We start from the raw sequence: 18,643 nt of genomic DNA, 5'->3' as shown, positions 1-18,643 counted from the left end.
ACAGCAGTTTGCAAATGTTAACCAGGTAATGGCCCAAATGTCTCCCTGCAAGAAGGAAATGTTTTTCAGAAATGCGGATCAGAGAGTTAAAAATGTCATTTCCTAAGCGACACTGCTAGAGGCACATGCCTCTGCCACAGCAAAAATGCAATCAGAAATCCAAAGCTTTTCAACCTGCCTGACTGCATCAGCAGATATAACCAGCCGCTGGAAGAGGAGAGAAGCTCAATTCTCAAATGTGACATCATGCGGGCTGAAAGGACACTACATTTGGTATCAGAAGACCCGGCTTCATAGTCTGACTCTACCATTTACTAGCTGGTTATCTTGAGCAAGTCACATAACTTCTCAGAGCCTTGGGGTCTTCATTTGTCAAGTGGAAGTAAAACCCACAGCACAAGTTACTCTGATGATCAGATGAGACAGTCCATGTAAACTGTGGACCATTACTCCCAAATGGAGTGTTCCTGTTTACATGGTAGCCACTCATGATTGGAGCCTATTTATACAAGGTGGAGGATGGAGGGAATGAAATAAGATGTTAACACAGATCTCAATTTATTTATTTATTTGAGATAGAGTCTCACTCTGCTGCCCAGGCTGGAGTTCAGTGGCGCTATCTCGGCTCACCGCAAACTCCGCCTCCCATGTCCAAGCAATTCGCCTTCCTCAGCCTCCCAAGTGGCTGGGATTACAGGCACATGCCACCATGCCTGCTAATTTTTGTATTTTTAGTAGAGACGAGGTGTTGGCCAGGCTGGTCTTGAACTCCTGACCTCAAGCGATCTGCCCGTCTTGGCCTCCCAAAGTACTAGGATTATAGGCGTGAGCCACTGTGCCCAGTGTACTTGTGGCCAGGTGCCACAGATTTTAATTTAAAATAAATAATAATAAACAATAAAATAACATAAATAAATAGTATAAATAAAAATAAAAAATAAAAGCACCAAGTAATCACTATGCATAAATATCTTAAAAATATAAATGCAATAAGATTAGGTAGATACATTGTTTTACATAAGGCTGTTTGTTCCAGATACTAAGTACCCATTACATGTCAAATAGGATTCAGTTTACAAGTTTAATACCTATCTATTTTGTACAATTTAGTTATATCCAAATTTTTTGGTATGATAGAAAGAATAACATTCAGAAGTTGTGGAAAACCTGACTCTTTTCCTTTAAGTTACTCTAATAGTAAGATCAAATTTAAGTAGCCTGGGCGTGGTGGCTTACACCTGTAATCCCAGCACTTTGGGAGGCCGAGGCGGGCGGATCACGAGGTCAAGAGATGGAGATCATCCTGGCCAACATGGGGAAACCCTGTCTCTACTAAAAATACAAAAATTAGCTGGGCGTGGTGGCACATGCCTGTAGTCCCAGCTACTTGGGAGGTTGAGCCAGGAGAATGGCGTGAACCTGGGAGGCGGAGCTTGCAGTGAGCTGAGATCGCACCACTGCACTCCAGTCTAGTGACAGAGTGAGACTCCGTCTCAAAAAAAAAAAAAAAAAAAAAAAAAGTTTAAGTCAAAAACGAATTAAACTCCATTAGGGAAAAATGAAAATTTTATATGTTTGGATTTAAATCTACTAGAGTGACAGTTGATTTACTAGCTTCCAACAAGCCTGAGAAGAGGAAGCCCAGGAATGTGAGATTTTCTGACGAGTAAGATCTACACACTGTGCGGAGTGGTGGATTAAATTAATTCAAAGCTAGTGAGCTCATTTTACAACTTAAAGGAACAAATTCAATTTCCTAAATAAAAATTTTATGACTTAAGGGAACAAACACAATTTCCTATAGTAAACATGGTTTGCTTATTTACGTGGTTAAACTTTGTATTTATGTCTGGTGTCCTCCCATTAACTATCAATAAACAAAGAGAGGGTTTTATTATGAAGGTAATGGAATTTGCATAGTTAAATCTGTTTAATCTTAAAAGACCTTTGCCCTACCTGGATCTGTGATTATACCAGGACTTAACGATTAACCAGCTCACTCTTACCTTTCCCAAGAAAAGTAAGGGCTGGCCAACCATTTTGGATTTCCCAAGCCTTTTCATTAAATAAGATGGAGACTTAGATGTGAACAAATGAGGTCTGCCTAAGAAATTAAAACCTATAACTTCTGGTTTCCCCAGCATTGACGCAAGACTGTCTCCAACTGGCTGTGTGACTGCCCCCAACTGGCTATAGGATGGGGAGGAGTCTGAGCTGGTGGGGTTGGTTCATCCATCTCTAAGGGGTGTTCAAATCTTGCCCTCTCTGCTTCTGTGTGTTTCTGGAGCTGGAGCCTGTGGTGTGGCCAATGGCAGGCAGCCTGTGGCAGAAAGTTGAGCTTTAGAGCTTCTACTTTCAAAGTTCTTTAGATAAGAGAGCAGTTCATGATGATTTCTTAACTGAAGAAATACTGTCAGTATTTTTTCATGGATGGGCTTTAAACAATCATTAAAAATAAGCAACAAACAGACAGGCAAAGCCATTGCCTAGTCTCTAGTTCACTCCTCTGCTTTCCCCCTTCTGGTCCTGCCCTGGCTCCACTGGGTGGAGTAAATCTAGCCTGTGTGACATGTGGAGTCTTGCAGAAAGAGGCAGTGGGCAAGATATCTCAGCTGGTTTCTCCCAGTGGAGGGTTTGGCTAGGATGGGATTTCCTGCAGGGCTTGTGTGGTGAGGGGGTGGAAATCATTTCTCATCTCAAAACGTAATCCCTCTTTCCCTACTGTGAATATAGCCACCCCCAGAGCCTATCAGGCACATCCCTTGCTCTTTTTAATAAAGCCCTTTCACTTGGGGTAAGCTCTGTTAGGTGGACATGTACTATTCAGCTTAGTCTTCATGCTCTGCTGCTGGGGTATTATCTGCCCATAGCCTGTTACAGCAGGTTTGAAGGCTGCCGGAAGAACTGCAAGTACCTCATGCTGTTGTGCCCTCTCTAGAACAATTTAACAGCATGAGTTGTATTATCATAGTCAATTAGGATTGCTGTACATCTCCCTCCTGCCATAAGACTCATTTATTACCAAATTTAAGCATATTTCTTTGACTGATTTATTCAACACTGTTAGGTGCCATTGATTCCAAAAATTTGGGGAGTACATATTTTTATGTGTGTGTGTGTGTGTAATACAGGGTTTAAGTAATGCTTTTGCAGAAAGAGAAACTCTTCCAAATACACACTACTTATCAAGGAACCTGTATTTCAAGGAGTGCTAGAAAATCCAGCAAAGCAGCTGTTAAACCACTTCCATCCCACCATGTCAAATAGTCCAATCTAGCTAGGATTCCTTTCTTTCTTCTCTCTCTCTCGGCACTTACAATTTGACAACTAACTTTTGGACTCTAGGGACTTATCTTCTTCCAATCCATAATTACATTCTTAAGAACTCAGTCCCTTGGAGACTCACCAGGACTTTGCATTCCTTTGATCTGCATGAGGAGGCGTTCTATATTAAGAACTGCTGATCTTTTCCTGGGACCCCCATTTGGAAGGACTGTCTGAAAGATTCCACTTGCATGGTTGGCCTGGCATGAGCTAACATCTCTCTTCAGCTGCTGTGGAATGTTCCTTGGGAGACAGGTGCTCTAGGTGCGATTATGGCTGACAGGGACGTCAGCCAGAGGAGGCCTCTGCTTCATGGGGATGGCACATGCGTGTGGCACTCCTTGTTTCTCTGTAGAACCCTGCGACTCCCCTTCTCACTTCCCCCTTCTGAAACATCCTTTCACCAGGGGACCTCAGCCCCGCATGTACCCCTTGCAGCCCCTTAGCCTGCTGCCTTATACCACAGAGCAGGTGGAGAGCTCCCAGTGTGGGGGACTCTTGCCCAGAGTTGGGGGTGGCAGCAACCCTCCATGAACCTGCTCTTTTTGGCCGGGCCTTGGCTTTTCTCTGCTGTAATCAATAATTAATAATTCCACATCTTATTTTCTGAGGGCCCTGTTCACCCTGACCTCCAAGGAGACAGAGTTGTCGGATCATTATATGTGAGCAGTGAAGCTGGGTGTGGTGGCTCACACCTGTAATCTCAGCACTTTGGGAGGCTGAGGTGGGAGGATTTCTTGAGGCCAGGAGTTTAAGACCAGCCTGGACAACACAGTGAGACCCCATGTCTAAATATACATATATATGTATATATACAAATTAGCCAGGCCCAGTGGCACATGCCTATGGTCCCAACTACTTGGGAGGCTGAGGCAGGAGGATCACTTGAGCCCAGGAGGTCGAGGCTACAGTGAACCATAATAGCACCACTGCATTCCAGCCTGGAAGACAGAGAAGACTCTATCTCTAAAATGTGTGTGTGTGTGTGTGTGTGTGTGTGTGTGTGCAGTGATTGCGCAGGATCCTTCCAAAGGATATTTGCATTGTTTCCTGGGCCTCTAGTGTATGCTGTCCAATATGGTAGTCTCCAGCCACAGGTGACTGCTGAGTAATTTAAAGATGGCTAGTCTAAATTAATAAGCACTGTAAGCATATGAAAAACACACTGGAAGGCTGGGTATGGTGGCTCACGCCTGTAATCCCAGCACTTTGGGAGACCGAAGCAGGTGGATCACCTGAGGTCAGGAGTTTGAGACCAGCCTGGCCAATATGGTGAAATCCCATCTCTACTAAAAATACGGACAAAAAAAAAATTAGCCGGGCATGGTGGCGGACGCCTGTAATCCCAACTACTTGGGAGGCTGAGACAGGAGAATCACTTGAACCTGGGAGGCCGAGGTAAAAGTGAGCTGAGATCAAGCCACTATACTCCAGCCTGGGCAACAAGAGTGAGACTCCATCTAAAAAAAAAAAAAAAAGAAGAAATACACATTGGATTTTGGACACCTACTATCAAAAAAAGAATGTAAAAATATCTTATTAATAATGTTTTATATTGATTATATTTTGAAATGACAGTATTTTACATATATCAGGTTAAATAAAAGATATTCAAAGGTAATTTCATCTGTTTCTTTTTAGTGTTTCTTAATGTAGCGTCTAGAAAATTTTAAATTATGTTTGTGGCTTGCATTATATTCCTTTTCACACAGTGCTGCCCTAGTGTATGTTTGAAAAGCCAGGCAAGCTACTCCAGAGGCTGACGCACGAGAATCTTTCGAACCCGGGATGTGGAGGTTGCAGTGAGCAGACATCGTGCCATTGCACTCCAGCCTGGGTGACCGAGGGAGACTCCACCTCAAAACAAATAAATAAATAAATAAATAAATAAATAGCCAGGCAGGTGGGGAGAGATTTTGAGCAGGGATCCTGAGAAAGCACATTTTTTTTTTTACGATGCTTACTGGCTCCCTCCAAGAATAAGGGTGGCTTTGATGGGGGTTTGATGGGCGTGAGCTACTGCAGTAGTCTCCTGTCCTGTAACGTGAGTGTGGGGTGAGCAAGGAGGGAGGAGGTAAAAGAGAAAGCTAAGTCATTGGCAGAGGCTGAAATTCCTGCCCCTGGATGGGACAGTCACAGCCCTGACGCATGGTGGGCCTCATCAACTGGGGGCGGGGGCTGGTAGTGCAAGAAAATGCCTGAAAGCTCAACTAATCTGTCCCTCTGCCCCTGGGAAAATATCAGCTAAGTCATTTTGGCACCTGTGGGGATAGAACCAGGCTGGGGCACTGTGCCCCTGCCACCAGCTCTGTGACCTTGTGCAGGGTGCTCTTCTTCCCTGGGCTTCATTTTGCTGATCTTAAATTGAGGGAGATGAATCTGTTCAAAGACCCCACCCCTCCGACTCTGCATGCATCGTTGTGTCACCTCTCACAAAGTTGAACACTTAACCTCCAGGCTGAGGGGACCCATCACCCTAGTTTGCCCAGGACTGAGGGTTTTCCTGGGTCATAGGACTTTCAGTAATAAACTGGGACAGTCCTGGGCAAACTGGGACAAGGCCAGTGGCAGAGCTGGGACTAGAAACCAAGTAGTTACCGAATGGTGTGTGTGGGAACGGGGTGGGGGATTGAACAGGAGGGGACTGGTGGGGGAGCTGAAGAACGGAACGCTCCTCTTTCTTCTTCCCTCAGCCGCCCGTGGAGCAGCAGCTGTTTCTAGAATGACTGATGGGTGCAGGAATGGGGAGAGAATATACAGGTGAGGGTTTTTGGCAATGCACTTACGTGCCTCTCCTAGCCCTCAGCTGCTGTATGGAGCCCACTAGGCCTGTATGGTCGAGGGTAAGGTCCTTAATGGGTCTGCTTCTGCCCACTCATTCAGTGTGAGGTTTCCAGAAACAGGCTGTCCCTTCCTGTACCTCCCTCCCTAAGTAGAATCATTCTAGAACCAAGACTATCACAGGCGAGTGTGAAAATAGTTGTTATTACTACGTTATTACTATTTTATTTTGTTTTTTTGAGATGAAATCTTGTTCTGTCACCCAGGCAGGAGTGCAGTGGCGTGATCTCGGCTCACTGCAACCTCCGCCTCCTGGGTTCAAGTGGTTCTCCTGTCTCAGACTCCTGAGTAGCTGGGATTACAGGCGCCTGCCACCACGCCCAGCTAATTTTTGTATTTTTAGTAAAGACCAGGTTTCATAATGTTGGCCAGGCTGGTCTGGAGCTCCCGACCTTCAGTGATCCACTCATCTCGGCCTCCCAAAATGCTGGGATTATAGGCGTGAGGCACCGCATCGGGCCTATTACTATTTTTAAAATTAGGAACTTCTTCTCTTTTGATTAGCAATTATTTTTTATTCTGTTTCCTCAGTACTTGGTGGGGACAGCGCCCCACGTGCATCAATCACTGCAGCTGAGTAAAAGGCTGCACTTATAGTTCCTAGCATCGAAAGCCAGAGCTTTATCCAGGACACGGCTTCCTGGGGGCTTCTCTGCAGTGCAGGCCAGGCTGGTTGCTTAGGAATCCCTCAGAGTGGTGGTTAAAACTGCACATTCCTGAAAATTCTGAATGAGTAGGTCAGAGGTGGGACAAGGGAGTCTATAAGGGTGAGATTTGAAAAGCTCCTGGTGAGTTTGGTGCACAGCCTGCTTTGGGAGTGAGCAGTGGTTCACAGTCCAGGCTGCACCTTAGAATCACCTAAAAAGCCAATGCCCAAGCTGCCCCACAGACCTATAAAATCAGACTTTTGGCCAGGCACAGTGGTTCACGCCTGTAATCCCAGCACTTTGGGAGGCCGCGGCAGGCCGATTGCCTGAGCTCAGGAGTTTACGACCAGCCTGGGCAACACGGTGCAACCCCATCTCTACTAAAATACAAAAAATTAGCTGGGTGTGGCGGCGTGTTCCTGTAGTCCCAGCTACTCAGGAGGCTGAGGCAGGAGAATTGCTTGAACCCGGGAGGTGGAGGTTGCAGTGAGCCGAGATTGCGCCACTGTACTCCAGCCTAGGTGACAGAGCGAGACTCCATCTCAAAAAAAAAAAAAAAAAAAAAAAAATCAGACTTTCTAGAGGTAAGATCTGGGTATCAATATTTTTAGAAAAGCTCCCCAAGAGCTTTAAAAATCTATCAAAGTGTATTGATGAAGACATTATGCTAAAAGCAATAAAACAGAAACTAAAGGACAAATACTGTATGATGCCACTTAAACGAGATTCCTAGAGTAGTCAAATTCATAAAGATGGAAAATAGAATGGTGGTTTCCAGGACTGGGGGGAGGGTGGATGGGGAGTTATTGTTTAATAGGTACAGAGTTTCACTTTGGGAAGATGAAACAGTTCTGGAGATGGGTGGTGTTGATATTTACACAGCAATGTGAGTGTGCTTGTGTTAGTTTGTTCTCATGCTGCTATAAAGAAATACCTGACTAGGTAATTTATAAAGAAAAGAGGTTTAACTGGCTCACAGTTCCACAGGCTCTACAGGAAGCATGACTGGGAAGGCCTCAGGAAACTTCCTATCATGGCAGAAAGCGATGGGGAATCAGGCACATCTTACAAGGCTAGGGCAGGAGGAAAAGAGAGTCAGGTGTGGGGGGGTGCGCTACACACTTTTAAACAACCAGATCTCACAATAACTCACTCACTATCACAAGAACAGTACTAAAGAAGAAATCTGCCCCCATGATTCAATCACCTCCCACCAGGCCCCACCTCCAACACTGGGGATTACTCAAGATTTGCGTGGGGACACACACCCAAACCATATCAGTCCTCAATGCCACTGAACTGTACACTTAAAAACAGTTAAAATGGTAAATTTTATGTATGTATATTTTACCACAAGCAAAAAGGGGGTGTTGACTAAAGCGTGCCTTTGTCTTCCTAGTCCCTTAGTTCTCCCCAGAAAAATCATATTACCCAGTTTCACATTACCTAGTTTCTTCATTATCCTTCCAGACATATTCTATGCACTTATAAGCACATTGGAATATAGATTTTTTTTTCACATCCATGTGGAAACATTACACGTTTACATGCTGCTTTTTTTTTTTTTTTTTTTTTTGATGGAGTCTCACTGTCACCCAGGCTGAAGTGTAATGGCATGATCTCACCTCACTGCAACCTCTGTCTCCCAGGTTCAAGTGATTCTCCTGCTTCAGCCTCCCAGGTAGGTGTGCACCACCATGCCCAGCTAATTTTTGTATTTTTAGTGGAGACAAGGTTTCACCATGTTGGCCAGGCTGGTCTTGAACCCCTGACCTCAAGTGAGCCACTGCCCCTACCTCCAAAGTGCTGGGATTACAGGTGTGAGCCACCACGCCTGGTCTACATGCTGCCTTTTTAATTTTTAAAAACTTATTTATATTATTAATTAATTTGAGACAGAATCTCGTTCTGTTACCCAGGCTGGAGTGCAGTGGTTTGATCATGGCTCACTATAGCCTCCACCACCTGGGCTCAAGCCACTCTCCCGCCTCAGCCTCCTGAGTAACTGAGAAAGAATTTGTAGAGGGGTGAGTGGGGAGTGGAGGGCCAGCTGCCTTCACAGCCCCGGTACCTTGGCTGCCAAACATCTCCAGCCCTGGGTTCTGCACTCACAGCAGTGGTGGCCACCTCAGTCAGAGGGGGGGACACCAAAGCTGCTCAGTGACCAGAGGAGGGCGACAACATCCCTGCTTTTCACCCTCTAAGAGCCATTCTTTCAACAGACAGGTTTAGACTCTCCAGACCACACTTGGAATTCTCACAGCAAGGAAGGCTTTGTTCTGTTGCAGGGGAAGGAGAGGGAACCAATCTTCATAGCAAAGGCTTGCAATTTCTTTTCATTCATATCTCCAGCCTTTAAATGGGTATTTGTTGAAGCCTTTTGATGTGCTTTGTGCTAATCGCCTAAGGATTACACTGCCTTGTCATATGGGAGCAGTAGCCTCTGCCCTCCTGTATCTCTGGCCACAGGTATCTTTCTACTGCTGAGGTGCCCCAGCCCAGTCCACTCACCTTGGCTTGGGCTGCTCCAAGGGAAGCACCTCTCCTTGCTTTCCTGGGCTGGCTAATTTCCCCTCACTGTTTCAGAATCCATGCCATGCCCCCTCTGTGTGTGTGTGTGTGTGTGTGTGTGTGTTTGGAGGAGGGGTGTGTACAATTCACATAATATAACATTAATCATGTAACCATTTAAAAGCGTACAATTCAGGCTAGGCTGAAATGTACACTGATTATGGGCTCATACCTGTAATCCCAGCACTTTGGGAGGCCGAGGCTGGTGGATCACTTGAGGTCAGGAGTTTGAGACCAGCCTGGTCAACATGGTGAAACCTCATCCCTACTGAAAATATAAAAATTAGCCAGGCATGGTGGCGCACACCTGTGATCTCAGCTACAAGAACTGCTTGAACCTGGGAGGCAAAGGTTGCAAGCAAGCTGAGATCATGCCACTGCACTCCAGCCTGGGCAAAAGAGCAAGACTGTCTAAAAAAAAAAAAGTGTACAATTCAATGACATTAGTACATTCATAATTTTGTGCAACCTTTACTACTATGTAGTTCTGGAACATTTTTATTACTTCCAAAGGAAATTCTGTACCCTTTATTCAGTCACTCCCCTTTTCCCCTTCCCCCTAGTCCCTAGCAATCACTAATCTGCTTTCTGTCTCTATGGGTTCACCTGTCCTGGACATTTCTTATAAATGGAGTCATACAATATATGGCCTTCTTTGTGTCTGACTTCTTTTGCTGAACATGTTTTTAAGGTTCATCCACACTGTAGCATGCATCAGTACCTCATTCCTTTTTATGCTGGACAATATTTCTGTGCATGGATTTACCACATTTTGTTTCTCCATCCACCTGTTGATGAACACTAGTTAGATCGTTTTCACCTTTGGCTGCTGTGATAAAGCTGCTGTGAACATCAATATACATGTATCTGTTTGAGTCCCTGCTTTCAAGTCTTTTGGGTGTATATCTAGGAGTAGAATTGCCAGGTCATATCGTAAGTCTATGTTGAACCACCAAACTGTTTTCCACAATGGTTCCCCATTTTTCATTCCTGCCAGCAATGTACAAGGGTTCCAACTTCTCCACGTTCTCACAAACACGTATGTTCCGTTAAAAAAATTATGTCCATTCTAGTCAGTGTGAAGCGGTATTTAATTATGATTTTGATTTGCATTTTCCTAATGACTAATGATATTGAGCATCCTTTTATGTGCTTGTTGGCTGTTTGTATATCTTCTTTAGAAAAATATCTATTCAAGTCCTTTTCTCATTTAAACTATTGGGTTGTCTTTTTGTTATTGAATTGTAAGAGTGCCTTATATATTCCCAATACTAGACTTTTATCAGATATATGATTTTTAAATATTTTCTCCCATTCTGTGGTCTGTCTTTTCACTTTCATGATAGTATCTTTTGATGCAACAAAATTTTTCATTTTTGTTTTTGTGAGACAAAATCTGGCTTTATCACCCAGGCTAGAGTGCAATGGCATGATCTCGGCTGTCTGCAACCTCCGCCTCCCGGGCTCAAGCCATCCTCCCGCCTCAGTCTCCCAAGTAGCTAGGACTGTAGGCATACACCACCATGCCTGGCTAATTTTTGGATTTTTTTTTTTTTGTAGAGATGAGGTCTAATAAAAGCCAACTAGATCTTTCAAACTCAATTGGTGGAAATTTTGTTCTTTGATAATCTGAACTTTATTAAGAAAATAAATTTCTCACTGTTTCTTACTTTTTTGTTGTTGTCGTTGAGACTGTCTTGCTCTGTTGCCCAGGCTGGAGTGCAGTGGCACGATCTCGGCTCACTGCAACCTCTGCCTCCCGGGTTCAAGCAATTCTCCTGCCTCAGCCTCCTGAGTAGCTGGGGTTACAGGCACGCGCCACCACACTCAGCTAATTTTTGTATTTTTAGTAGAGATGGGGTTTCACCATGTTGGTCTGGCTGGTCTCGAATTCCTGACCTCATGATCTGCCAGCCTTAGCCTCCAAAAGTGCTGGGATTACAGTTGTGAGCCACCACGCCCGGCCTGTTTCTTACTTTTAATTGGTCTTTGTTTGCCTCTCAATTCTTAAGCCTCCTCTCCCCCAGTAACATTTCCCCCACCCCATGACAGCCACCCACTTTCATTGGTATTTCCTTTACCTTATCACCAATAACTCCACTTTCCATAATCATAGTTTCAGAAACCCCAGGCTCCAACCACCACCTCATATGTCATCAGGGAATTGCAAATTAAAAAAATAAGGTATCACTACACACTTATTAGGATGGCTGAAATCCAAAACACTGACAACACCAAATGCTGGTGAAGATGTGGAGCCACAGGAACTCTTCTTCACTGTTGGTGACAATGCGAAATAGTGCAGCTACTTTGGAGGACAATTTAGCAGTTTCTTATATAGCTAACATAGTTTTACCATATGACCCAGCAATCACACTCCTAGGTATTTACCCAAATGAGTTGACAACTTAGGCCTACACAAAAACCTTAACACAAATGTTTATGGCAGCTTTATTCATAATTGCCAAAATTTAGAAACAACCAAAATATCCCTAATATATATGAATGGATAAACAAACTACAGTACACCATGCAATGAAATATTATTTAGTAATTTAAAAATGAGCTGTGATGCCATGAAAAGATATGGAGGAATCTTAAATGCATATTGCTAAGTGGAAGAAGCCAATCTGAACCCACATACTATATTATTCTGGAAAAGTCAAAACTATGGAGACAGAAAGATCAGTGGTCGCCGGGGGCTAGCAAAGACAGAAAAAGAGGTAAACTTGTAGAGTACAAAGAATTTTTAGGGCAGTGAAGCTGTTCTATGTTACAGTAATGACGGATAGATGCCATTATACATTTGTCAAAACCACAGAACTCTACAAACAAGTGTGAACCCTAATGTAAACTGTGGAGTTTAACTAATAATAGTGTATCAATATTAGTTCATCAACTGTAACGGATGTATCACACCAATGCAAGATATTAATAATAGGGGAACTGTAAGGGGAAAGAAGGAAGTGAATGGGAATTCTCTGTATTTTTTGCTCAATTCTTCTGTAAACATAAAACTCTTTAAAAAAAATTTAAACCTCTTCAGCCAAAAAAAAAAGAGAGAGCAAGTACTTTTTCTGTGCCATTGTTCCCTTTTGCTGTCTTTGAATGTTGTTTACTTGAAAGTATAATGTTGAGAACTGCTGTATCTAACCCATCTTGCAACTATGAAGGCACAAAGTAGAGAACAAAATCCAGCACCTTGAGGTGAGCAGAATTAAACAAAACAAAACAACAGTAAAATTGTTTTTAAAGACGTTGAAGGTTTGGATTAACTGTCCCTGAAACTGTCCTATCTCCAGACTTCTTGTTGTAAGAAAATAAATTTCTTAGCGAGCATGGTGGCTCATACCTGTAATCCCAACACTTTGGGAGGCCGAGGCGGATGGATCACCTGAGGTCAGGAGTTCGAGACCAGCCTGACCAACATGGTGAAACCCCGTCTAATACTAAAAATACAAAAATTAGCCAGGTGTGGTGGCAGTCACCTGTAGTCCCAGCTACTCAGGAAGCTGAGGCAGGAGAATCGCTTGAATCCAGGAGGCGGAGGTTGCAGTGAGCTGAGATCATGCCACTGCACTCCAGCCTGGGAGACAGAGCAAGACTCCGTCTCAAAAAAAAAAAAAAGAAAAGAAAGAAATAAAATAAATTTCTCATTATTACTTTTAATTGGTCATTTGTCTGCAGTTGAAAACATACTAATTAAAATATGACAATTAGCCCATTTCATACATACGTAAACTGAGGTTAGAAGTTCAGCTACTTGCGCAAGAACATACAGCTAGAAAGTCTGATTCAAGCCTGGTTTTCCTAATTCCTGACGGTCCAGTCTTTAAATTTAATGTGCACTTCTCTTGTATGTGGGCAGAACATGTGACTTGCTTTTAGCCAACAGAATATGACAAAGGTGTTAGAGAGACTCTTATTGCTGGCTTGATGAAGTAAGTGGCCATGTCATAGAAGAAAAGAACAGTGGGTAGTCGAACTGCAGGGGACCTCTAGGATCTGATGGTGGCCTCCAGCAGATAGCACACAAAAACCCTGGGACTTCAGTCACAGAGTCCAAGGAAATGAATTCTGCCAGAACAAGAATGAGCTTAGAAGCAGATTCTTTCCCACTCAAGCCTCTAGAAGAGGATGCAGCCTGGCTAACACACTGGGTGCAGCCTTCTGTCCCTAAGCAGAGGACTAGGTAAGCTATGCCTGGACTCCTTCCACTGCACTCCAGAAATTGTGAAATAATAAATGGATGATGTTTTAAGCTGCTAAATTTGTAGTAATTTGCTACGCAGCAATAGAAAATGAATACACTATCCTCTGCACAAGCCACATTTTGATTTTCCACAATTATCTAAATTATGTTTTACAAATTCTGACATTTACGCAAATATTAGATTTTATATATTAGATGGGTAAACAATGGTTCTGGAATGAAGCTAGCAAGAGTTCTTATCTTTCTGCTTTGAGCTGCAGGAAAATATAAAGAAAGATGTCTTTTGAATAGAACATAATTAAATCGTCTTTCTTGAGACCTTGTGTCAATCTGATTAGCACACAAATTGTTTTTTCATTTGGCTCCTCTGGGTTGTAAATACATCCTTTCTTCCAACTTCCTTGGAGGATGCATCTGAGGGGAGTGTTCCATAGCACAGAAACACAATTACCTATCGGCGAAGAAAGAACTGAAGAGAAGAAAGGAAAAAGAAGGTGTTTTTTAAAGGAGTCCCAAGGGTTCAGGATGCATTTGAAAGGGGTACAGACTAAAGATGAATGGCTACCCATCTAGAAAGAGGGAAGCAGGCATCCCTGATTCCCTTCTCTTCCTAGCAGATACCTGGGGTACATGAGGGAGAGAGGGAAGAGCGTCCTCTTTCCCTCTTCCATCCTTGCATTCCCGAGTCCCAGTGACCTTGGCAAGTCCCGCCATGAATGCCAAAACGGTTTGTACCCATGAAGCAGGGAAGGCCTAGAGAATAGGAATTATCCACTCTCACCTAAGCCTCTATCCCCCCTACTGTCAAGTCAGTAGCCTTGGAGTTCCCTAGACCTCATTTATGCTATGGATATTAATGTGGCCTTTATCCATGAAACAGGAAGCTTGGGGTTGGCTTAATTGGCAGGAATCAGCCATGCTCACCTGCACTGTACCTTTTAACCTCTCCTGTTATTTGTCTCTGGATCCCTCAGATCCAGTTTTCTTTCCTAGGGCTTTGACCTGAAGCTTGGAATTGAGTCTGGGACAAAAATGTATCTCAGCAGGGGTTGCACGGGCTCCTTGTCATAAGCCAAATGCCAAGGTGGAACTGTGGAACTGAGTCCTCCTCCAACAAGGGAGAGGAAAGGATGTCTTGCGACACACCCAGATAACTGGTAGCTATAGTTATGTTTGCTAGGATTTGGGTGCATGGTGCTTGGCTTTGGTTAGTTCCCTTGGTCTTACTTTCCCAAAAAGGAACCTCCAAGTGATCCTATTTATTCCCACCTGGCAGGATTTGCAGGATAATTGCTAAGAACTAGAATATTGATCCAGATTTTTACATTATCCATCCCTCTTTTTCTTTCTGAGCTGCAACCAGAGATTGCTGGTAGGTTCACAGGAATAAGTGGGGTCAGTCTAAAATGTAGGCAAAAACTTAAACACAGCTAATGAGTTTAGAATTTAATGACAGATGTATAATAAGTTTGATTAGCTCTGGAACATGATTTCTCCCTCTTTGGTCCTCATGTTTGTTTAAAAAAAAAAACAAATTATGATAGGACTGAGTGGTTTCCAAAATAGATTTTAGTCTTATACTTGGCCTGATTATTTGCATAAAGTACAGCAAGAATAATTATTTCTACATAGGTCTTTGGAGTGACTTTGATGGAACTCTGCTCCCCAAGGAATCTCAGATAAGATCTTTTAAAGCTGAGCCCAGCCATGGGTTTGTATCCTCAAATACCTGTGAGTTGGGTGATCCTCTCCTCTTAAGGTCCCAAGATAAACTTGGAGCCCCTAGACCTGTTAGAAAGTGACATTCTTTACTGGCCACAGGTCAGGAACCCTGTACAGGGACTGTGAAGATGAGGGTATGAGGCCAGTTTCCTCATGGGGCTTTTATTGGCTCTGCAATTCGAGCTTAACTCCTTAAAGGGAAGCATACCCTTCCAGTCAAAGCCTTAGTAAAATAACCATTTTCTCCAATTCTGTCCTGTTGCAAAAGAAAAACAAATTCGTATTGAACTGATGCAAACACCTATATTTCCATAGGTTAAGAATACTCAAAGATAGTTTCTATGTTCTGGAGGAACCAGGCAGAGAGAAACAAACATCCTCCAAATTTTGATCATAGGATCAAAATGTTTAATTATTAAAGGCTGTAAATAGCTCAAAATAAGTTTCCTTGACTCTGAAAAACAAAACAAGGATCAGCAATATTCCAAGCAAAAGTCAAAAAGGTTGCTTCAGCTTCCTGAGTTCAGTCCATTTAGTTAACTCTTGTTTTGCTAGATATTCGTGAGCATTTCAGCTCATGAGTCCTGTACATTTTCCTGTATTCCAAAGTCACAATATCCAATTATCAGAAGCCTGTATTTGAGTGCACCTGTCAAAGACCTACAGCTTATTATGAACTACGTTTTGAAAGGATTAAAACAAGACAACAACTATCTGTGAATAGCAAAATGTCCAGGATAGTTACAGTTAGAAACACAAATGACAAAGAAGTGTGGTTATCTTCTGTGATTTACAATAACGTAACATAACAATCTTAGTTATAATTGATAGCATATACTCAGACATTAGAATTTCAGCAATCTCATACAATTTTGGAACACATATTAGCATTATTCCCCAATATATAAACTAAAGAAGATTGAGCATTATTTTGGCAATCCCGTGTACCTAAACATGTCAAACAATCCTGTTTACCTCTCTTTTCTGGACACTTCAGGCACCCTCTGAAGTATCTGAAAAGCTAGGTGCCAGGGAAGACAATTTTGAAACTGAAGTTTGATTTTGGGAAGGCTGTTAATTGTTTGAGGTTTAAAACACTTGATATTATGAAATAGAATTCCAGATTACCATAAGTTATTTATTTTGCCAAAGAGCAGATTAGCGCCTTAGGAAAACTTTGTTATGCTTTTATTTCAATGCTCAACTTACAGAAAAACCATATAATACCCTTTTTTGAATTTAGTCAATATTTTCACACAGAGAACCTCTTCTCCAAGATTAATTTCCACAATTCTTCCACCACTTCTTTGAACCTTCAGCTTTTCCTATCTAACTCAAAACAATCCTTTAACCCTAGGCCAAAGTTTACATTTCCATGCCTTCTCATAACCTTTTCCAAAAAACAAAACAAAACAAAAACCACATTTTATTGTTTTTATACCCCTTGATTCTAAATCTATTTCCAGTAGTCCACAATTACATGTTATAATGGTAATCCCTCCTAATTTTTAACTTTAAGGTAAAACTTGGTAAGTTGCTTTAATTGTGTGCTAATTGCAGCCAAGGTCTGCCTTCTTAGTTAAAGAGGGTGGTTACTTCCACATGTCCCTAGGCCTTGCCAGTTGTGAAGCTGGCAAGTCAAATAGTTCTCAAAACCCAAAAAGCAGTTTGTAACCTCGAAATACTTAAGAAACCTTGCCTCTGACCTGCATTTTACCAATAGTCTTTAGGGCTGTTTTTATTTCTTGAAGGTTAAAGTCACCTGAACTGAAAGGTACTACAGCTTTTACCTTGACTTAAGAAAAGTAGTTGATCCAAGTGCTTGTGCTTCTTTATGCCAAATTAATTAGAGCTCTTTTTACAGACATCATACACAGTACACACATTCATAAGAGAACCCAGTCACTGGCTGGGGGCCTTTAAGAGACAGGGATAGGAAAACATGCAGCTATGGAACCCGAGAGGGCTCATCCCCTCAGGCAGGACTGCTAAACAAAGCTGCCAACTGGTTACCAGCTATGCCCTCAGGATAGAAAACAAGATGGAGGCTTGATTTCACAGCCAAAACTTTGCAGATAATACAGTGATAGTTGGGGGAGCGGTGGGGGGCTGGGGGGTTGCCTAGCCTAGTAAAACATCTAAAACAAAAAAATTTTTTAGAAGTTAACTTGCTGACTGGGTAGAGAAGGGGAAAGAAAAGAAAAAGTTTAATGCCTGGGGAAGAACGTCTTATTCTTATGCAAGTGGTTCCTCCACCAGGGAGACAAGATTTTTTTGTTCTGTTTTGTTTTTGTTTTTTGAGACGGAGTCTCTCTCTGTTGCCCAGGCTGGAGTGCAGTGGCGCGATCTCGGCTCACTGCAAGCTCTGCCTCCCGCTATTCTCCTGCCTCAGCCTCCTGAGTAGCTGGGATTACAGGCGCCTGCCCCCACGCCCGGCTAATTTTTTTTTGTATTTTTAGTAGAGACAGGGTTTCACCGTGTTAGCCAGGATGGTCTCCATCGCCTGACCTCGTGATCCGCCAGCCTCAGCCTCCCAAAGTGCTGGAATTACAGGCATGAGCCACCGCGCCCCGCCAGGAGACAAGTTTAAGCTTAATCACTGTCCGATATTGTTAAAGCCCTTGGCCAGGGAAGGGGAAGGATGCATGTTGCTGGGAACCAGACAGCCAGCTGTGCGGGACGCTTGGGCCATGCATCCCAGCCCCGGCAGGGAGAGGGGAGCCATGGTGAGCTCCCTGGTGGGTCCTGAAAAAGGAAGGAAAAGGCAGTGAAAAAGTCCAGGAGCGATGGGGGTCGGGGGCGGTAGGGGTGGAGGCATGGTTTCCCCCACCCTCAGAAGTCCGAGGATGAAAAGGCGTAAAAGCAAGAGTGAGAGGTTTTGAGTCTCCACTTCAGTCACTGCTTCTCGAGCCCACACGTTGCACACCAAAAATGTTGCAGGATTCTCCTTAGTTCAGCTAAAGACGGGGGAAGTTCTTGTCCATCCCATGGCCACGAAAATTCAGGCTCGTAGATGGCTTAAAGGGTGAGTAAAACAGGGTTTTATTAGGTAAAAAGGGAAAAAGTGGGGAAACAGGGACTCTTGCAAGGCCAGAGTCCCTCCACTAAAGCGCCTCCTGTCAGGCCGTTTGAATCCCAAGTTCCACACAGGAAGAGGAGGGGCCAGGCCCCTCCTCGATGCAAAGGGCGTGAACTTCCTGAGGCTCTACCTCAGTGGGCAGGCTGGTTGGAGTTTCTCCAGGGACCCGCGCACACCTGGCTGTCTCGGTAAGAATCATCATTTCCTAGCCTGGTCACCCCAGCTTACAAGTATGCATTATTCAAA

The sequence above is a fragment of the Pan paniscus genome, chromosome 17 (genome assembly GCF_029289425.2).
Source record: "Pan paniscus chromosome 17, NHGRI_mPanPan1-v2.0_pri, whole genome shotgun sequence".
Classification (NCBI taxonomy): Eukaryota; Metazoa; Chordata; class Mammalia; order Primates; family Hominidae; genus Pan; species Pan paniscus.
The sequence above is the reverse complement of the archived record's forward strand: the minus strand, read 5'-3'. Positions refer to the sequence as shown.